The following is an 18,717-nucleotide window of genomic DNA, read 5'->3' as shown; positions in this document are numbered from 1 at the left end:
GAACCTCCCTAAAAGACAGATTAATATTGAATGACTGTCTTGTTATTCTAGCGTAAAAAAAGCAACAAAATCAGCATCATTGTTATTTTTGCTGTGGTCTGTAGGAGCCAGGAGAGAACAGTGATGGAATAACCTGCCTATTTTTTTTCCACCTGCGTAATAAAGTAGATCAAGATCCCCTTTGTGGATAGGCAATCATTTTCTCATCATAGCAGGAGAGGATGGAGGGAGAAAAGAAAAATGGGAAATTGAGAAAAACTGAAGAGAATATTAATAGAAAATAGAAGGATGAAATCGAAAATATGACTGGGACTAGTAAATAAAGTGAGTAAAAGCCGAGAGCAGAGGAGAAAAGAGAAGAAAATAAAGACAGTGTAATGTAAATACATTGTAGTTTTAATTTAATCATGGCAAACATTTTGCCAGCAGGGCATTTCTTACAATAGCACTGCTAGCTGACAGCCAATACTGTACAATACATAATAGATTGGTGCTGCAGTAGGTAGTTTGATAGGTCAATATTCATTAAGCAATATGTAATTCCTAAATGTTTGTTTTATTTAAAACTGAATGTGCAGAAACCCTTAGGACCATTCAGGCGAGGTCTGAGGCAAAACGCATCACATTATTTTCTATTAGCTCAGTGCTATTCAGCCTTTTCTCTTTAGTAGCAAATTTTGTTCTCCCAGAGCTCACAATAATACTTGTTTATTTTCATCCAGCACAATATGGAGAGGGGAACTCCAACCAGTCTACCGTCTGAAATGCTCACTTAATGATTTGTCCTTCGCTGAATGCTTGCTTAAATTCCAGTTTGGTCTATTTATTACATCCTGGACATTTGCAAAGAGGTTGGAGTATGTCTAAGAGGGGCTTGAATAATGTAATACAAAACTGCTGCGCTGTGTTGCCTGCTAAAGCACTGCACTCAGAATGATTAGTACAACACACTGAAACACAGCTACTTATTTCCCCATGTGATTATACAGGGTAAACAGCTTCTGCATCTGTTGCACAAATTTGTTTATTTAAGGTGCAAACTGTGCATAATTTATGATAATGATAGCAAGGTGTTATATTGAAAAGCATAGATAATATGCCTAAAATTTAAATGACCTAACTATCTGTGTTCACGCATGTGTGTGTGTTTGTGTGTGCGTGCCTGTCTCTCTTCCATGAACATGTGTAATATTGTGAAGCTCTGTGCAGCATATCTATTGTTTCCAATGCTTGGTTAGTCAGACACAACCACGTCTTCCTCACCTGAACAATACCGACCCACAGGCACGTAGACACACACACACACACACACACACACACACACACACACACACACACACACACACAAAACACACACACAGTTTGTTTACTGAACAGCCTCGTCCTCACTGTCCCAGGTCCAAACTTGTCAGTCGCTGATGAAGCAGACACAAGCTTACATTGATAGAAGTCTGTGTAAGGCAGTTCTTCACCAAAATAACTTTGGACCTGGACAGTGTTGATGTGACAATTTCCAGCTGCCTGCTTTTGTCTCGTATTGACTCAGAGTCTCTGCTGCCTCCTCTCTGTTTCTCTGCCTGTTTGTGATTCTGGCAAGTGCAGGCAATCTGATTTTCTAACACCGACAAAGACACAGATAAATGTGACAACTTATTTTCACTCCTCTGTTCGATAAAAATCCAAAACCACGTCGCTCAGATGAACACAGCATCCCTTTGAATTAAAGTGTTGGGACTATTTCCTTAAATTTGCATCTGTTGTTTCCCTAATGGTTTGCTCTGAAAAGGTTGAGGAGAACAAGGTGGAGGGGGAGTGGGAGGTTAGATGCATTTGCAACAACTGCCTCGGTGGATAATGCACATGCAATGCCTCCTCTAACCACTTACTGTCTTTCTTTCCCCCTTCGTTCCTACAATAAAGCACTTCGGACACATATTCAGATATTCTCATTTACCATTAAGCACTCGTGATCCACATCAAAGGTGTGAAATTATTTTTATGTGTGTTCTTGACAACAGAGACAATTGAATTCTACAATAGTGGTGGTACTTTGGGTGCTGTAAAGTGTGAGTTATCAAAATAACAACGAGCGCTGTTTGTTCTCCGTGACACGTGTGGCCCAAAGGGAGCGATGAATGGTAAGCACAACACTGAGTATTTCCATCTAGCTCCTGTAAGTCATTAGTGGAGATCAGACTTGAGGAGAAGAACACTATTAATGAAGATTAAGATAAGAGAGCACATTTTACATTTCTTTGAAATAGAAAGGAGCAAAGGCAATCTGCAGGACAAAGGCTTTTTCTAAGGCATCTCAGTCTCCTTTGGAGGAATTGTGGAGTGACTTTATTGGCCCTTTAAACCTCTTCCTCTCTTCAGGAGTTTAAATTGAACGTGCAGCCTTTCCTGGGCCACTGTTTAATTTCCTGTAACGTAATAAACAGCCAATTTATTACAGCCGGCAGAGCAGTGCTTCCTCAGAGAGAGCTCCTCGCTGAATGCTGCTACAGTTTTCTGGTCATTTCCCAACAGCCAGTGGAAGACTGCTATTATCAGTATACTCTGAGGAACCTTTTAATACATGTTTATTTAACTGCCAACAGTATTAATCAAAAAGAAATGAGTGAAAATGCATTTTTGCTTTGCATTAGTACCACGTACTATCTTGGGTATGGGTATGATAAAATGGAATAGACAGTGCATTTTCTTCACAAAGAGCTTTTTAAAATTCTGGTCCTTCAGTCAAGGCTATCACTTTCAGCTGGAAACTGAGGTAATACTAAGAGCGTCATATTGTACCTCAGACGAGGTATTTAAATCGACCACAGCCTGAATACAACATACACACCAGGGTGTGCATACAGCACATTACAAATCCTTTCATATAAATCTTTCACTGCCATGTGTTCTTGTATTGTCTGTATTGTACATACATAGTAACAGTCTGACCTGCGTATATAGTAGATAATTAGTAATATATAGCAGCTGTATGATAAGGTAGCTGTAATTTTATTTATGTAGCTTTCTGTGTCTCTGTCTGTCGGCACTGTTTGTTAATATATTTATAGTCCATTTCCTTATATGTGTCAAAACACTTGTTAGAATTGTCTACTACCACGTGCCTGTAGCTTTTTGTGTTAATACAAACTGCCCCCATGAGAGAAAAGGAAGGAGTGTTTTTGATACACCTGTGGACAAACTCCAGTAAAGGTCTAGGGCAGAGCAGTCCTTCACTGTGGAAATTTATGAAAATAGGAGGAGGAGGGGATTTGAATAATGCACGCGAAGGTGACACCAAGACTGGGACGCCCAGGTGTGGGATACTGTGTGTGATGTTTGCTTCAGAGTAGAGCTTCAGTTGGAAATTACATTGGATCTGTCACTGAAGGCAACACTGAGTGATTATAATTGTATTAAACTAATTTATGAAATTATACTCTAGCTGTCTCTATTTTTATATTATACTAGCTGTCATGTAAGTGACACCTTGCAAGGTATAACCAGGGGGAAAAAAGCTGCCAATCAAGAACATGTACAGTGTTTTGCATACAAACTAAGGGTAATTTTATTTTACAAAAGTTCCTAAAGATGACAAATACTATGACACTTGTCATCATTACTGCATGTTCATTTAGATTAGCTTGCATTAATGATTGAATAATAGATTCATTCTGTAACACAAATGAAACTACAGTGTAAGATAAGTTGGTCTATTTGGCTACATTTGAATGTTTAATGTGTTTACTGGAAATGGGGTCAGTCAAGTCATAAGTCAGATAGCTCTACGGATATAGTTTATATGAGCCTGGTCATCACCATACAAACCCATACACTTGTAAACAAGATGTGTTATAATCCAATAGGCAGAACACGTCCTGAAAACTGTCGAAGTACCAAGTGAGTCAATGCTTGAGCCCTTGATTGTCAGGGCCGCACAGCCTTTTTGCTATAGCACTCTGCAAGTTGTGGCCCCATGGTTGGTAAGACGAGCAAAATAAACTAAATATTGAGCGGTGAAACAGGATAAAACAAATACCTTGAAAAGCTCAAGATCAGTGAAGAGTATCTGCCGACAACAAGTCCTGATCTGACACTTGCATTGTCTTAGATAATACAGCTGCACAGTGCACGCTTCCAATACATTCAAGTTATTAAAATCAATTCAATAGCTCTCACTTGCCTAAAGAAAAAATTTCCTGCAACTAAGTTTTTTTGTTTGTTTGTTTGTTTTTCCCCCCAAAATAACAATGTAAACAAACTAAAAACATGAGTCTCACAATTCCACTAAGTGCAGCATTGTTTTTTAACTAAAAGAAACTACCACAGCGATGGGCTGGTCATTCAAGGTGATAAATTCAATTACTGACTCTCTAATATTTTTGGCCTTGGCTCTGTTTCAAGGAAATTTCTCTCCCCTTTTAGAAGTGTCCTCTAGTGTGTATTGCTTTGGTGCAGCCTTTGACTGAGTTAACTGACTCTATTCCGTTGTTAGTGTTTATTTTTTAGGTGCTGAAGTCATGAACGTAGCTCTGTTACTTTGTGAAATCCTTGCATTGCTGACATTTACAAGTGACTGTCAGACTGCTTTCATTTTTTCAATCTAAAATATATCCACTCTGCAGACATTTTAGCTGTGTCCTGCCACAAATTGTGCCCTTTTTTTTTTTTTACGACACCTGTGTGACAGCTGTCGTAAAACAAACGATCTCAATAAAGCCGACACGATGAGTTAAAAAATGTCTTGATCGGCCCTGATACTGCTCTTTGAGATCGGATTGGCAAAACAGCAATATTACTGCAATAAAGCTTCCGGGCACACGAGGCAGCACTGCTTGCTTTATTTGTAAGAAGTCAGAAGTCAGTGAGTAAGAAACAAATATGGGGCCCAAAGAAAGAACATCTTGCTCAGGCCAGGGATAAGAACTGCAAGCACATTGGCTTTATGGATAAAAGAGACCTACAAACAGTAAGCTCGAGTCGTTCTTATTTGCATTATTTTGTGTTGTTTGGGTTGTGTTGGCTGTCATGCCATGTGCTCGTTGTGACCTTTTAAATTTTTGTCACTGCAGCTGTGTTCAGCTTGTTGTGATGAGATGTTGCTTGCTGTCACACTTGTGTTCCTATTAAGTGAGAGTGGTTTGATGCACATGAATACACCTATTATGTAGCCAAGGTCTTTAAGTAAGCCTATTAAAAAAAAATCCCCGTTTTTATTTTTTGCATTGCGCTTGTGTTATTCAGCTACTGAGGTATCAAGGTGTAAAACCTTGTGACCTTCTGTCTGTGACAGATTCATCGCACCAAACAGTTTTTGCAGAGTTAGTCATCTGAATGGGAAATAAGAAATGTCACAAAGTGTCCTCTATGATAGTTTTGCATTAGTTGGCTTAAATCTTTGCACCTGATAGTGAGTCCTCTGATGTCTTCTAATGTTTTCTGAACTACCCTGTTTGTTTTAGTTTCAAGGACGGTTGCAGCATCACAATATTTGTGTCTGAATTTTGCAGTCTTGGTGACAGTGCTGACATCATGTGTCAAATTTTGGGTGGACTTTTCCTTGCAGCAGCAACTCCCACCGTCACAGCCCTTGGTATTGTGTGTGAATACAAACTGGTGTTAAAACTCATTTCAAAATGATTTTGTTATCATCAAGGTTATGAGTCTTTCATGAGCAAGTGCATAACACAAACTACTGGCCTCAAGTCTGTCATTGAAATTTTCACTTTTTTGTTTTGGCTTGAAAATGACTATGGTCAATAAGTTTAATAATATTTAGTTCCTTAACAGCAAGCACCGTCATTCAGTCCCATTTGTCATCTAGGTAACGAGTGATCTCTAAGCAAACATTCTTTGCTGATATTATGTTTTACGGTCTAATTGAGTTCTAGTTGAGTGGACAAAAGTGTCAAGCAGGGCTAAAGATAGTTCTGAGGGTGGTGTTAGACTGCAGGCCACATTTATGGTCTTTAAAAAAGGTTTTTCCCCTTGAGAGCATGAATGTGCTCTGCAAAATTAATGACAAGATGCCTGTTAGATTATGTGATATCATCAAGTGTGCAAGAGGGTGACCATAAATACTCATACTAAATTTTATGGCGGTGTGACCAGTGGTTGTTGGAATATTTTGCTGTGAACCACAAATGGATGGGGCAGACACCCAAATTACCCAATAACCCCGCTCATGGCCCCACCACTAATGGGCCTAAAAACATCTCCCAGTGCATGTGCGTCATGCGCATTCAGCAACATCCAAGACAAGATACGACAGAGCCGCTTGTAAATTTACTGGTTCAATTTGTGTACAGTGAGTGTATCTTTCAGCCAGCTTTCTCAGTCAGCATTTCTCTGCATTTTTAGAAACTTTCCCAGACAAAATTATATGCAAACATGCTTACTGCATTGTTTTTTTTTTTTGTGAACCATTGTTGATTACTGAAATAGGCTTGACTAGAGTAGTCCTCATGTTTGATGAAGAGCTATATAAATAAACATTTTGAAGGGCTGTAATTAATGTTCCACTTGCAAAGAAAAGCTTAAATAAAAATGGACATAACCTGCGTGACATCACCCATAGGTCTCTGAAGAACGGTTTTTGAGGTCAGAGTGGGCTACTCCACCGTCGCCATCTTGAGAGTGCCTGACTCCGCCGAACTTGAAAAATGGGCAGAGAGGAGGGGCGTGTGTGGAGCTGAGACTTCAGTGTATGCTGCTTTGTGACAAGCATATGCTCACCCACCTGCCACTCAAAGATGCCACACCCTCAATTATGCAGAACTTAATAATTAAAATTTAAATTAATAAAATTTAAACGGTTGAGTTATATAAAAATTCACCCCCCGTACAGTTGTGATGAAGGGGGAATTAGCCACAGAGACCAAAACCGTTTATCGTACCAGGCTGTAAGCATGATTATTTCTGCTATAAAGTTAGGAATTTTAACATGGGAGTCTATGAGAACTGACTCACTGTTGGAGCCGACCTCAAGCGGCCAGTCGAAGAACTGCAGTTTTTGGTGCTTCTGTGTTGGCTTCATTTTTCACTTGATTAAAATCACCATAATTATTGGTGGTAAATACAGTAAATCTTAGTCGAGCTCCACATGATAAATAAAATTAAATGAAGTGCCCACACTATATTTGCAACTATCATCAGTTGTTTTATTTAATGGGAAAATGAACTCTTTCTTTAGCTCATTCACCGATGTAAAATATCACTGGGTTTCAGCGTGTTGGATTCAGCGTTGTGAGGCAGACATTGTAATTTTCTAAAATGAGCAAATACCATTTTGACATTTAACTTCCGGTTGTCCCCTGGCTTAAACTGTAGTTGTTCGGTCTGTATTTTTAAAGACATGCAGGAGTAATAAAGCTGAGTATATTGAATTGACCCATCTCTCATATTAAATGCACCTCCCTCACACAGATTTAACCTGAATGGTACCCATGCTTTAGTAATTCTCAGGCTTAATCCTGTGGGGACGTGGTGACTCTCAGCTCCCTCTCACATTTTGTTGCCGTGTGATTCGTGGAGGAGAGGAGAGCTGCCTTAGTATTTTTAAGAGTTCACATTCTCCCTCCCTCCTCCTCTTTATGTACATCTGCAGCATCACAACATTATGTTTCCCCCCTCTGCAGACTCTGAATGTAAATGATTAAATATTAATTGAAACATATATATGAACCTACAGAAAATCTATAACGTATGTGAGTATGTGATAATCTTAAAGCAATATGGTGCTTAGGCACAACATTACCAAAATGAAGCAGCCAGTAAGGGGAATTAAACTATATATATATATGAAGCGAAGAAACTCTCGTGCAAAGATAAAAGCAAAAAGTTTAAACGGGAATAAGAGAACAAGGGAATTCAAAAAAAAAAAAAAAGGGTGCATTACCAGTCTCTATGTGAAAAGAGCTGCCGCTGAAGTAGCAGAGTTGGAGCAGCTCCCAGCCAATAGCGGATGAATATTTAATGATCCCAACCAAGATGCAGTAATTACATGGGGAACGGACTGTCATACTGGAGCACTTTGTGCAGAACACCCTGGCATCTGCCGATTAGTGCTCTTTACGGTCCCTGTGCCTCAGGTGTGACACTGTATTTGGTTTAGGTCACAGGGAGGGGGTGTGACAGGAAGCGGCACAGACACTGCAGCCTGTTGTCGTGCTGCTCAGCTGCAAATGTGTCAGGAACGAAGCATCTAGTTTCTGCTGTTGGTGTCTGCTGAGACCTGGGACTACGAGACGAAGAGATCTGATAAGACAGGTGAGCGGAGTGAAAGGAGGAGATGGCTTACTGTTTAGTGGAAAAACTAACTTCCCTCACAACATCAGTGTGAAGGTATAATTTTGGCTCAGCACTCTCGTTATCTGCAGGTCTTGTGGGATCACAGGACTTGTGGGAATTTGTTCCTTACATCGGTGTTAGGAACAGGTAGCAGAAAGGCCATAAGAGGTGGAAATTCTGCTCAGGTATGGAAACATTTAAAGCACATTACAAAGCTAACTGGCTTCAAAGACATTTCTGACTTCAAAGCATCCTCACCCACCCCCACACATCTCCCACCTCACACCTTCCACTTCCCCTCTCTTTAAGCAGGGTAAGGCCAGCGTTATCAGTATGACATAACAACTTCTTTTTTGACTTCTTTTTTTTTGTTTTTGACAAAACACTCATTGTTTTAATAATCAATCATATAGGATTAATAATTTCCACCAAGGAGGTTATGTTTTCAGTTATATCTGTTTGTTTATGTGTGTGTTTGTTTGTCATTCAGCAGATTTATCCAAAAAGTACTGAAGTGATTTGCACCAAACTTGGGGGCAGGATGGTACACGGGCCAGGAAACACCCATTTTGAAAAATTTGGTGCTGATCCGCTTAAAGTGGCGGGTACAGGAATTATTTTATAACTTCCCTAAACATGCAAGATGGAGCAATTTTTGACATTTTCATTAATTTCTCAGTAAATAATGTATGGAATGGATCTTGATTTAAAAAAAAAACAAGACAAAGCTTTAGCTTTTATTAGTAGTAAAATAGTTTACTTTACACTGTATGTATGAGGACTGTGACAGTGTGGGCTTGTTTTATTGTTTTATTGTTGTTGTGCACTTATTTTGTTCAAATCACTATTTGTTACTCATTTAATTTTTTCTCCTTTTACATGCCCACATTTCTCTGCTTTTTGGAGAGGATACCTGGAGGGAGAGCTCATGCTTAGAAGTGAGAAAGAATATACTGTCAGATCATAGTTTGGTGAAACTTCTGTCTAAAGGCTAAAAGTCTATTAACAATGATTGCATATATGCATTTGTCTGGATCTCTGTTATTTATTTAATCTGTCATTCTTCATCCGTTTTTCTCTTCGTCCTTTTTATATGAACTTTATCTGTGATTCAAAATCTGTGTGGGATAAATAATTTAACACTTGAGTATTTTAATATGTGAGTATGTGAGTGGATTTTCATGTATTTTCATAAATAATTTTGAACAGGCAATTTTTATTAGCAACTAGTTGTTGAAATGTGTTGTTGGCGTTTGGTCCTGCTGCTGATTAAGAGATTTTTCGCTCCATTTAACACTAAGTGATTTGGCTGTGATATAGACAAAAACATTTCAGTGTCATACAGCTATAAACCCATAGAACTACAGAATGTAGGGTATAAAAGAGCTGTTCTAAAAATGCAATAAAGCCTGTAGTAATACAACTAACAGTACCTACCAGGACTCCATAAAGTAAGTGATTTGAGTCAGTTCAGTCTTTGGTGGGTTGCAAATTTCACCCACTGCTCAAGTATTACTCATTGACCTCAAGGTGGCGCTGTACTAAAGAAGTTTATGTTTTTCACAATTATCTTGAAAATGGCTCAGGTCATCTGCATCTTTGCTCTAAAAATGACAAATTTTCCTGCCATTTTTTCAAAAAAATCAAAGTGGAAAGTAAAACGATGTCATTGGAGGCTGTTTATCCAATTCTCATGTAATTTAGTGTACATCATCTACAGGCATTGCAGACAAAAGTATGTCCAAAGAATTATGAAACATCAAATCATTATGAAATTTTAAATTTTTTAAACCTGTGTCTTTAAGTTCAGGTTTACATAAATGCTCATAAATCACTACTGGCTTAAATGATTGTTGCCGAACTTGGTGTGTGCGTTTGGATGCTAAATTCTAGCTTAGTTGCACAGTTTTGGGTCTTGGGCACCACAACTGTGAAAAGTTTATATCTTGTAATTGGCTGCAGGGATGTGAATGAAACTGTGTTCACACAATATAGGGTGATAGTAAAATATGGTAATGATTGATTTAAGTGGGGTTTGGCTTATTTTAAAAAAAATGTACATTTCACATTCCAAATTCAAAAAAGCCATATGTCATAATTTTTCCAATGAATATTGACAAAAGTTTGCTTCACTGCAACTTATGGTCAATTCAAAAGTTCGTTGCTCTTCATTTTGCAAAATATGCAAAATGAATTAACATTGACATCTCCACAAATCTTCATTCAAATGGTACCAAAATTAACACAGATGTTCTTTGGATACTAGATGTCACATTTCAAGCGTCACTAAATTATTTGACAATATGTGCAAAACCAAAAGTATTTTATCACCAGCATTTTGACTGTTGTAAGTGGTTTAAGTGTAAATGGACAAAAATACCCCAGTTTTGCACATGTGATGATGTCACTGGATGTGAAAAGGTGTTGCTAGAGAAACCATGTTTCTCCAACAATACCTTTTCACGCCATGTTTCTCCAGTGGGACAGTCAGTAACTCAAGTTCTCATGGGACGCAAAGGTCCTGGCATCAAACCCCAGGTGGGCAAGTCCTACTGGCCAACAGTTTAGCTATTCATGCATATGGTGTCCAAATGCTCGCAATCTGCTTTAACCTCATTTATTAATGCTTGTGGACATCTAGTTATAAATGAAATAGCTTTTATCCAGTTGGCAAACCAAGGCTGCAGTATTCAGCATATCATTGTTCAAACTTTTCAAACTTCTTTTGTTCATTCTCCCATGAAAGAAATTCTATTTAGGTAAATTGAAGACTTGTAAAACTTCACTTTTTATCTTGATGAAAGTAAAGAACTTCATGTGATTCATTTTGTAAAGGCAAACAGTGAACGGGCTTCCCACAGCGAGAATGAAACAATCAAAGCAAAGATCGTTCTCAAGAGGACTACAAATTATATTTGTTAATGTGGACATCAAGTACATCACGTATCTATCTCAACATTAGATCATAAATGTTTCTTTGATTTCCTTTTAAGTCAGTCAACAAATAAGCAATATCGGCAATTCAATGGTTACAAGTTCACCAATTACTTTACTTTAAGGAGGTCTTGATGTTTCTAATATCTTTCTCATTAGTCCAAGAAATGCACACATTACCAACCTCCAAGTCTTATCAAAAGTAGTAACCGCTCTTACATCTGTTGGGATCTTGTTTCCTGATGTATCCTGTCAGAGCATTGCAAAGTAATTTCCTGTTATTTGTGCAGATGGTCCTGTGATTTATTACTGCACTCAGCCAAATGTTGTGAGGTTTTTCCAGACAGTTTTAAAAGTTGACACAGAATCATACATGTACAATATGGATGCTACAGGCACTACAGGCTGAAACAGTAGTTTGCATATCATTTGCATGAGTTTTGTGAGGTGTGGTGCACCAACTGCCATAAAGAAAATATCTGACTTGCTTTGGCAAGATGTTTTGGTCCCATTTTTTTCCTTACCAGTACTGATTCTGATGCCTGAACTTGTTTATTGGCTGATACCGAGTACCAATCAGATACCAATATGTAAAAAAAAAATTGAACAGCCATATCCGCTTCATAATACTACCCCTGTGATATGGTTTCTGTTGTTGTTGTTTGGGCATAACTCAGGTTAAACCCCTTGTAAAACATGAATACCATAGAATCTCTCTCTTTTCTTTTCTTTTTTTTTCTTTTACAGTGAAAACCACTTACATGCATCAAAGAGCTTGGGACAGAATCATCCCATACAAATGCTGTTTAAATAATTCACTTATAGGTATCAAGTAGTCCGTTTACGGGTGTTTTTGTATTTGTCAACATATGGAAAAAGAATTCAAAACTGTTGCAGCCGACTACTGCAAGCTGTTATATACTGAGGCTCTTTGACTTATTTCTCTCGTCTCCCTCTTCAGCTGTGTCTCTCTCACAAACTCGACTTGCAGTGATTGACTGAGTAGCATCATATGACCAGTGCAATAAAGGCTAGAAAGGCTATGCCGACTGAAACAGAAATACTGCGTCAATATGTAACAATTCTCAATCATGTCTAGGTTATAGTCCCGAGTCTGGATAGGACAGCATCTGGGTCTGAACCCAGACCACAATGTACCAAATCAGTACTTCATTCACTGCTTTTATTTTCTTCACCAGCTTCCACCAGCTTTTTTTCATCAGTTATCTACTATTTTGTGAAGGACCACCTGGTAAACTAGTGCACAGTGGTACCTGGTTTAATGTTAGTACGTCTCAACCATAAAGAGAAGTAATGAATGTCAGTGAGCTGAACACTATAAAGAATTAAGACCTGTGCAATTTGATAGTGATTTTCAGTGGCATCACAAATTCTAGCAGCCCTTTCACATTCAGTGATTTTAGAAAATATTTGCACAGTTTTATGGTGGAAATTCAAGAGTCGAATAATGTTATGCAAAGAATGTAATAAGTTCAGTCAGTCATTGCACAGGCTGTTTTATTTACAAACAAAAAACACAGTTTGTTATACTCTGTCCTACAACCAAAGGTGCCTCTATGTCTTTGTTGTAGTTCACTGCTGTTGTGTAGTTTGCCCTATATGCATGAATACATAAGCATATTGTTATGAAGTAACATTATTCTACGGATGACTCATGTTTTATTCATAAAGGAACCACATATTAAAAGGAAGTAAGCAAATATCTGTGCTACATTTAATGTGCTACTTAACACTTGTGCCTTTATTATCAAAACATGTCAGAGTAAACTCCAGAGGAGAGAGTGGATTCCTGAACACATAATGTGTATTAATAAGACCTTGGACTTACCCACAAATGTATGCACATACAGTAGCAATGTATGCACAAACACACAGGAGTTCATATATTTACATTGCGTCCTTTGCATTAATCCACCATGCCAACAGTCATCTCTGTCCACAAGATTGTCTTTGTTTCTACAGCTATACTGTGTGTGTACATTACAGTGGAGATTCAACATGATTCCAGTCTGTCTCGTGGTCTCAAAAAGTGCTGTGTGCATTAAACTCCAAGTAGCAGACAGGCTGTCTACGCATGCAACTTGCTGCATGGGGTCAAACTAACTGTCATGGCTACATGACAGCACACAGAGGAAAATGGGTCTTAGTCTGCGATTACCTATCCAGCTGACCTAAGTTCAACTTCCCAGGTGGGCTGCCATACACTAATAAGTCTAACCGATCCAAGTTCAGGCATTAAGTAGCCAGAGCCACAGACACCAGCTGGGTTAACAATCCCTGCCAACAGTGTCACTGACCCAAGTTCAGCCAGAGTTACAGGTGCCAGACAGGTTAATCACACCACAAGCACAACAAAGAGACATAGTATTGACCTTATGCACACCTGGTCTGTCAGCTTTCACACTACAAACGTCAGTGACAACAAAACTGAGCCAGGTGACTTGTAAGCGTTTGAGAATTTTCAGGGTGGCCATGAATACACTGTATGTCCCCCAACCACCACAAATTACATCATGGTGTCGTTGCGCTGTGTGTCTGTCTGTTTTTAGAGACACACTGTTATCATTTCATTTTAAAAATATACAAATTTGTATTTTCTTTATAAATTTGTTATGAAATTTACACAATTATATTAATGTTAATGATCTATGCAGACTTTAGTCTATAGTTTTTACCTATGTGTGTTCTTAAATCACACAGGGTTCATGTTTATTTCACTGCATCGTTTACATTAATTTACCTTGTCAACAGTTGGCTCTATTCCCATCTCTGTACATCCTCTGGGAATTAATAGTGCCAAAATATTGTTGAAAGACAAGTATGAATACATAGAATTATTTGCTAATTCATGCATTAATTACTAATTACTTATTAAGAACTGATTATCCATTAACATAACTGGGAATGGTCATTGCAAGGTATAAGGGGCTCAACTACCTTGCTGCCATTTGCCAAAGCTGGAACAGATAATAAACCGGTTCACAGTTTTACTAATGTCAACAAAATAGGTCAGCCCAGTTTATGAGAGTTCATGTTATGCACTTATACGCCCTGTGGTGTTACACACCTCTACTATTTACACCTCTACAAATGATTTAATTATTATATTGAGATGCAGCAATGGGAGACAGAGTGGAGAGGCAAAGCAGCCCGGTCCAGGTGCTGAACTTCTCGTAGCTGTCCAATAAGTAGTGTAGCATCACTGGCAGTGCCCTGAAACTGCACAACCACATGCATAATTCATAAGGATGGATCTGCAGTATGTGTAAATACATCCCTACACGCATATACACACATGAATATGAGCAGAGGGAGCTTATGTAGGATATATCAAATCCAACCCAAGGCTGAGGTGAAGTTTCTCCTTAATTCCAGACAAGTGTGTTATCAGCCAAAGGTTAGAGTGGAGAAAGCAGATTCTCACCTCATGGTGGCATTACTGCAAACTACTGTAATCTGAGTTTTCCCAGGTGAAAATAAGACCTCCAAAATCTGACAAGAAAATAAACAAACCCACGATGCAAATTATTGTGCAAACATGTCTCCTTAACATCAAGGACAGAGAAATTGTATTGTGTGTTATTGACGTACTGTACAGTGGTTGTCAGGGTTATTGGTATCCTTTGCAATGTAATAATTTTAACTATTTATGTTCTCTTAAGGGATGAAATAAAAAGGCTTTAATGTCAAGTATTGGTGCAACTTGTATTGGTCTTTCTAAAAAATGTATGGGCTATTATGGCCTGTTCAGTCACACTCGTAATGCTCTGGTTGCTTTATTTGTTATGTAATTGGGCCCCATTTGCAGACTGAAATGCACCTTGTCACTAAAATGCCCCAGTGTGCTGTTATTAGTATTTTGATATGTTAGTATTTTTGTTTTTCATTTGCAGTAAAAAAAGACAAAAGAGCTCTTTAATACTTCGATTGTATGTGTATATTGCTATTGTGGAACAGGGATTGACATAAATGCTACATCAGTCTCCCTACCGCCAAGACTTTGATGGCTCAGCTGATAAACAAATCCAACAGCCCCAGCAGGAGATAGGGGGATAAAAGCAGTAAGTTGAAGCATGTTAAATCAGAGTTTGAGAGCTGGGCAAATGAAATTAGACACATGCCGTGATGTTACTGCCAAAGTTTCATGCAGCCAGGAAAGTTCACTCCGCAGACAAGAGAAATACAGAATTCACTGAATGAACTCAGAATTTAAATGTGTGGTTCCTCAAGTTGCATAAATATTTACAGACAGTAATACCCATCGATGTGAGTGGATAAAATGTGTTGAATGCAGTGTGGAAGTGCCTCAAGCTACAGTTGCTCTAAAGCCACGTGGCTGAAAGAAAACGGTTGTAATGAAATCTAAAGATGTCAGTGCTGAAATACAAAGTCAGAATATAAAATCATCACATCAGAACATGATCTCAGGAGAGTAGAGTATTTTACAATGCTTTGAGCACCACAAACAGCAGTCCATTCATCATTATCGTGTTGGGGTTGTAGCAGAACTCCCTGTTTCTCCCCTTTGCCGTTGACTTGGTTTTCTATCTTGGACCAAGATGGCAGCAACACTGAATTTAATCAAATCCACTTCAGAATACTGTATAGAATAGGTACTACCAGAGCAGAAAACTATATTCATATTATTCAGCCTTTTATTCAGCTTCTGGACAGTCATTTATTCCATCATTCCCCTCTGAGTTTAAGTCATAGGACAATTCAAAGCTGTAATCCATTTTGTTTTTGTTTTTCAGACTGTGTAATTGTGCATCAGTTTGTGATGCTGGTATTGGAACAATCTTTTTTACCTTACCTAGAAGTTAAAGCTCTTGGTTTAACATATTTGGAGGTTATGGCCAAACACTGCTGCTCTGGGTATGACAGTTTCTGAATAGCAGACATTTCTATAAAGAATATGTACAAGGAAAGAATTCCAGTAAATAATACAGGACTCAATTCCTGTGGTGCTTGTGTTTGCAGTGATCAAAACAGAAAGAGCAGCAGTGTGCAGGTTCCACATTAATAATTTTGTGTTTCGCATATTTCCAACAGTTACTAAGCTGAGGCAAGACAGCATTTCAAACCACGTAATGCAAAGGCTTGTTTACATGATACATGAAATGCAGTGTGCAGTTTGTCAAAGGAGATAAAATGAATATTGTTCAGTTAGTCCTTTTTTCTTGGATTTTCCTACTACATTGGTTCAATTGCGCTTTAATATAAAAGGTTGGATGAAACAATTGAATTCATTTGAATTGAAAAAGTTTTCAAGTCCATCTCTCAAAGAAAAGGTCAGTCCTTTTTGAATAACCTCACATTCTTCCAAGGACCTCCAAAGAACAGTGTCACCGTAATGGCCCTGCATTGATTTTCATACATTTCCTTCAATGCAGACAATGCTATTACATGATGCATTACCATCATATAATGGATAAGAGATTGTTTTTCATGTGACTTTGTAAAAAGGTCACCATTCTAAACATATGCAAATCTAGCACAGCTTGAACGGACTCTAGTCAGTGCTTTGGGTGTAAAAGAATAGTCCGAACATTAAAACAAATAAGTCTCACTTGGGTAGAAAATAGTGACAATAAAGGGGGAATATAATGCTACTGTCACACAAAGGAGATTTGAGTTGTAGCACTGCCCATCATTCTGCTCTCTCAGTTGTGGACTTTTTGGTGCTGTGGGTAACATTACCGTGCACAGAGGAGATGTGTCAACAACTTGCAGGTCTGTATCTCAGTGTTTACAACTCCACATTATAAAGCACAATGGCAGCATCGCACTCGGTTGCCCTAATTCTACCCAAGGGTGAAATTGCCTTTTCATAATTTCCATTATACTTGGTCTTTGAAAAATGGCTCTCATGATGTGTGGTAAGATAGAGGAAGTTATTTTTCTTTCAAAGTGTGTTTTGATGATGTGCCATTTGATGGGGTGTCTCAGTCCATGATTCCAAAATGCTGGTAACAGTGCTTTGTTTTTGTGTTTCATTTTCTATGCTAGCTGGACGTGATGAATGGAGGATCTTATTGTGAAGAGGCCTTGCCTGGGGACACCTGAGCCCTCTGATCAGCAAAAGAAGCTTGTGTTTACTGACAAGCCTTTTGTACTGAGCAGTAAAAAATAAAGCATATGAAAGCTTGTTCATGGTAACAGCTAACTATTTTGACCAGTGTCTAAAAATGTGATGTGGTTGTAGCAAGAGCAAAAAGAGGCTCATATTGATTTATATGAATTAATCAATTTCCCCTCAGTATATCAAATAAACATTTCATCTGTAATTCAAGGTAAATCGGTATACTGGGAAATATATTATCCAGTGGAAAATCATACATTGAAATGCAAGCATGATGTGAAATCTTGAAAGGATTGACAGGGGGATGGTCACTGGCAGTGACTGGGTCAGTTCCCTCAGACAATAGCAAACAGACATAAGCAAGCAATATGACTATGTGAGCAGTCTTTTTAGGTGTTTTATTTTTCAGCTTATTATTATTACTTTTCTTAACTTATGCAAAAATGAGCCCACAAATGCAGTTGCAGAAACTATAGAAAAAAAATCAAGAAATAAAAAAGGCAGGGGAAGAAGGAAGAGGAACATGCAAAAAACAAAAACCCAAAGAAAGAAAAAGTATTCAGAAAAAATAACAAATACATTTTTTTATGCATTTACAATACATACCGGTGACAGCTGAAACATTTAATGCTGATCCCATCAACTGATTTTTCAGATTGTGTTTCCTTTTTTTTTTTGGAAAATGCAAGAACCACTGATTTTATGGGTCATCTGGAAGTAAATAGTTGACACAAAAGCTTCCACGTTATTACACTCTTTTAAAATCTTTATGCTTTAGGACAACTTTTGAATTTTGTCTGTGGGTTTTTCCTAAAACACTTAATTCTCCTCATGTCCTCTGTTGTGAAGGTTCATTTTAATTTGGCTGTATGAGAAATCTGGCAAGGTGGTAAAAAAGTAGTTCATAGCAAGGGCATTTTGTTAATGCGTTACAGGTCAGAAGATGGGTAAAAGTCCTGTGACACAAAGCTAAAAGCTTTTGGGATGTCAAGTGTGCTCTATGTGTGTTGCTGTGTCTACTGTCAGGACAGTCAAACCCCTGAAGCAGTGTGCTAAGGGCGGTTGCGAGGATAGTTGTGTCTGCACATTGCAGTGCAGCCATATGTTCAGATTTTGATTTGGACCTCCGGAGGGAGTTTGCCAAATAAATGAGAAATGTTTTTCTGTAGGTCTGTTGTCTGACAGAGCTGAATCAGTGGGCAAGAGAGAAAAAGAGTGATTGAGGTCATGTGGAAGTGTGGTGGAGAAGTCTCCCTGCCAAACACATTATGATCTAGAGTAATATACTAAAATCAGAGAGCGAATATTTCATAAACCACCCAAGCCAGAGTTACAGTTTTTCCAAGCATACATTTCTCTATTCCAGTCCTCATGCTAGTTAGGCCAGGCCTGTTAGT

At 38.3% G+C, this 18,717-nt stretch overlaps 1 protein-coding gene and 1 long non-coding RNA gene across 3 annotated transcripts in view; both read left to right on the top strand.

Moving 5' to 3' along the window:
- Positions 1–18,717, top strand: part of LOC139620821 (cadherin-4-like) — a 399,662-nt gene that overhangs the window by 145,820 nt on the left and 235,125 nt on the right. The window lies entirely within an intron of this gene.
- Positions 4,695–17,479, top strand: LOC139620820 (uncharacterized). Of its 2 annotated transcripts, none has more exons than XR_011690886.1 (4): positions 4,695–4,963; positions 8,108–8,262; positions 8,373–8,468; positions 8,774–17,479. It is a non-coding gene; the product is annotated as an uncharacterized lncRNA (long non-coding RNA). The 2 variants fall into 2 exon arrangements; XR_011690885.1 differs by having other exon boundaries at positions 4,699–4,963; positions 8,777–17,479.

The sequence above is a fragment of the Trachinotus anak genome, unplaced genomic scaffold (genome assembly GCF_046630095.1).
Source record: "Trachinotus anak isolate AG129_WGS33_773 ecotype Australia unplaced genomic scaffold, CSIRO_AGI_Tana_v1 ptg000004l, whole genome shotgun sequence".
Taxonomy (NCBI): domain Eukaryota; kingdom Metazoa; phylum Chordata; class Actinopteri; order Carangiformes; family Carangidae; genus Trachinotus; species Trachinotus anak.
Note: the sequence above shows the minus strand (reverse complement) of the source record. Positions and strands in the feature narration are given on the sequence as shown.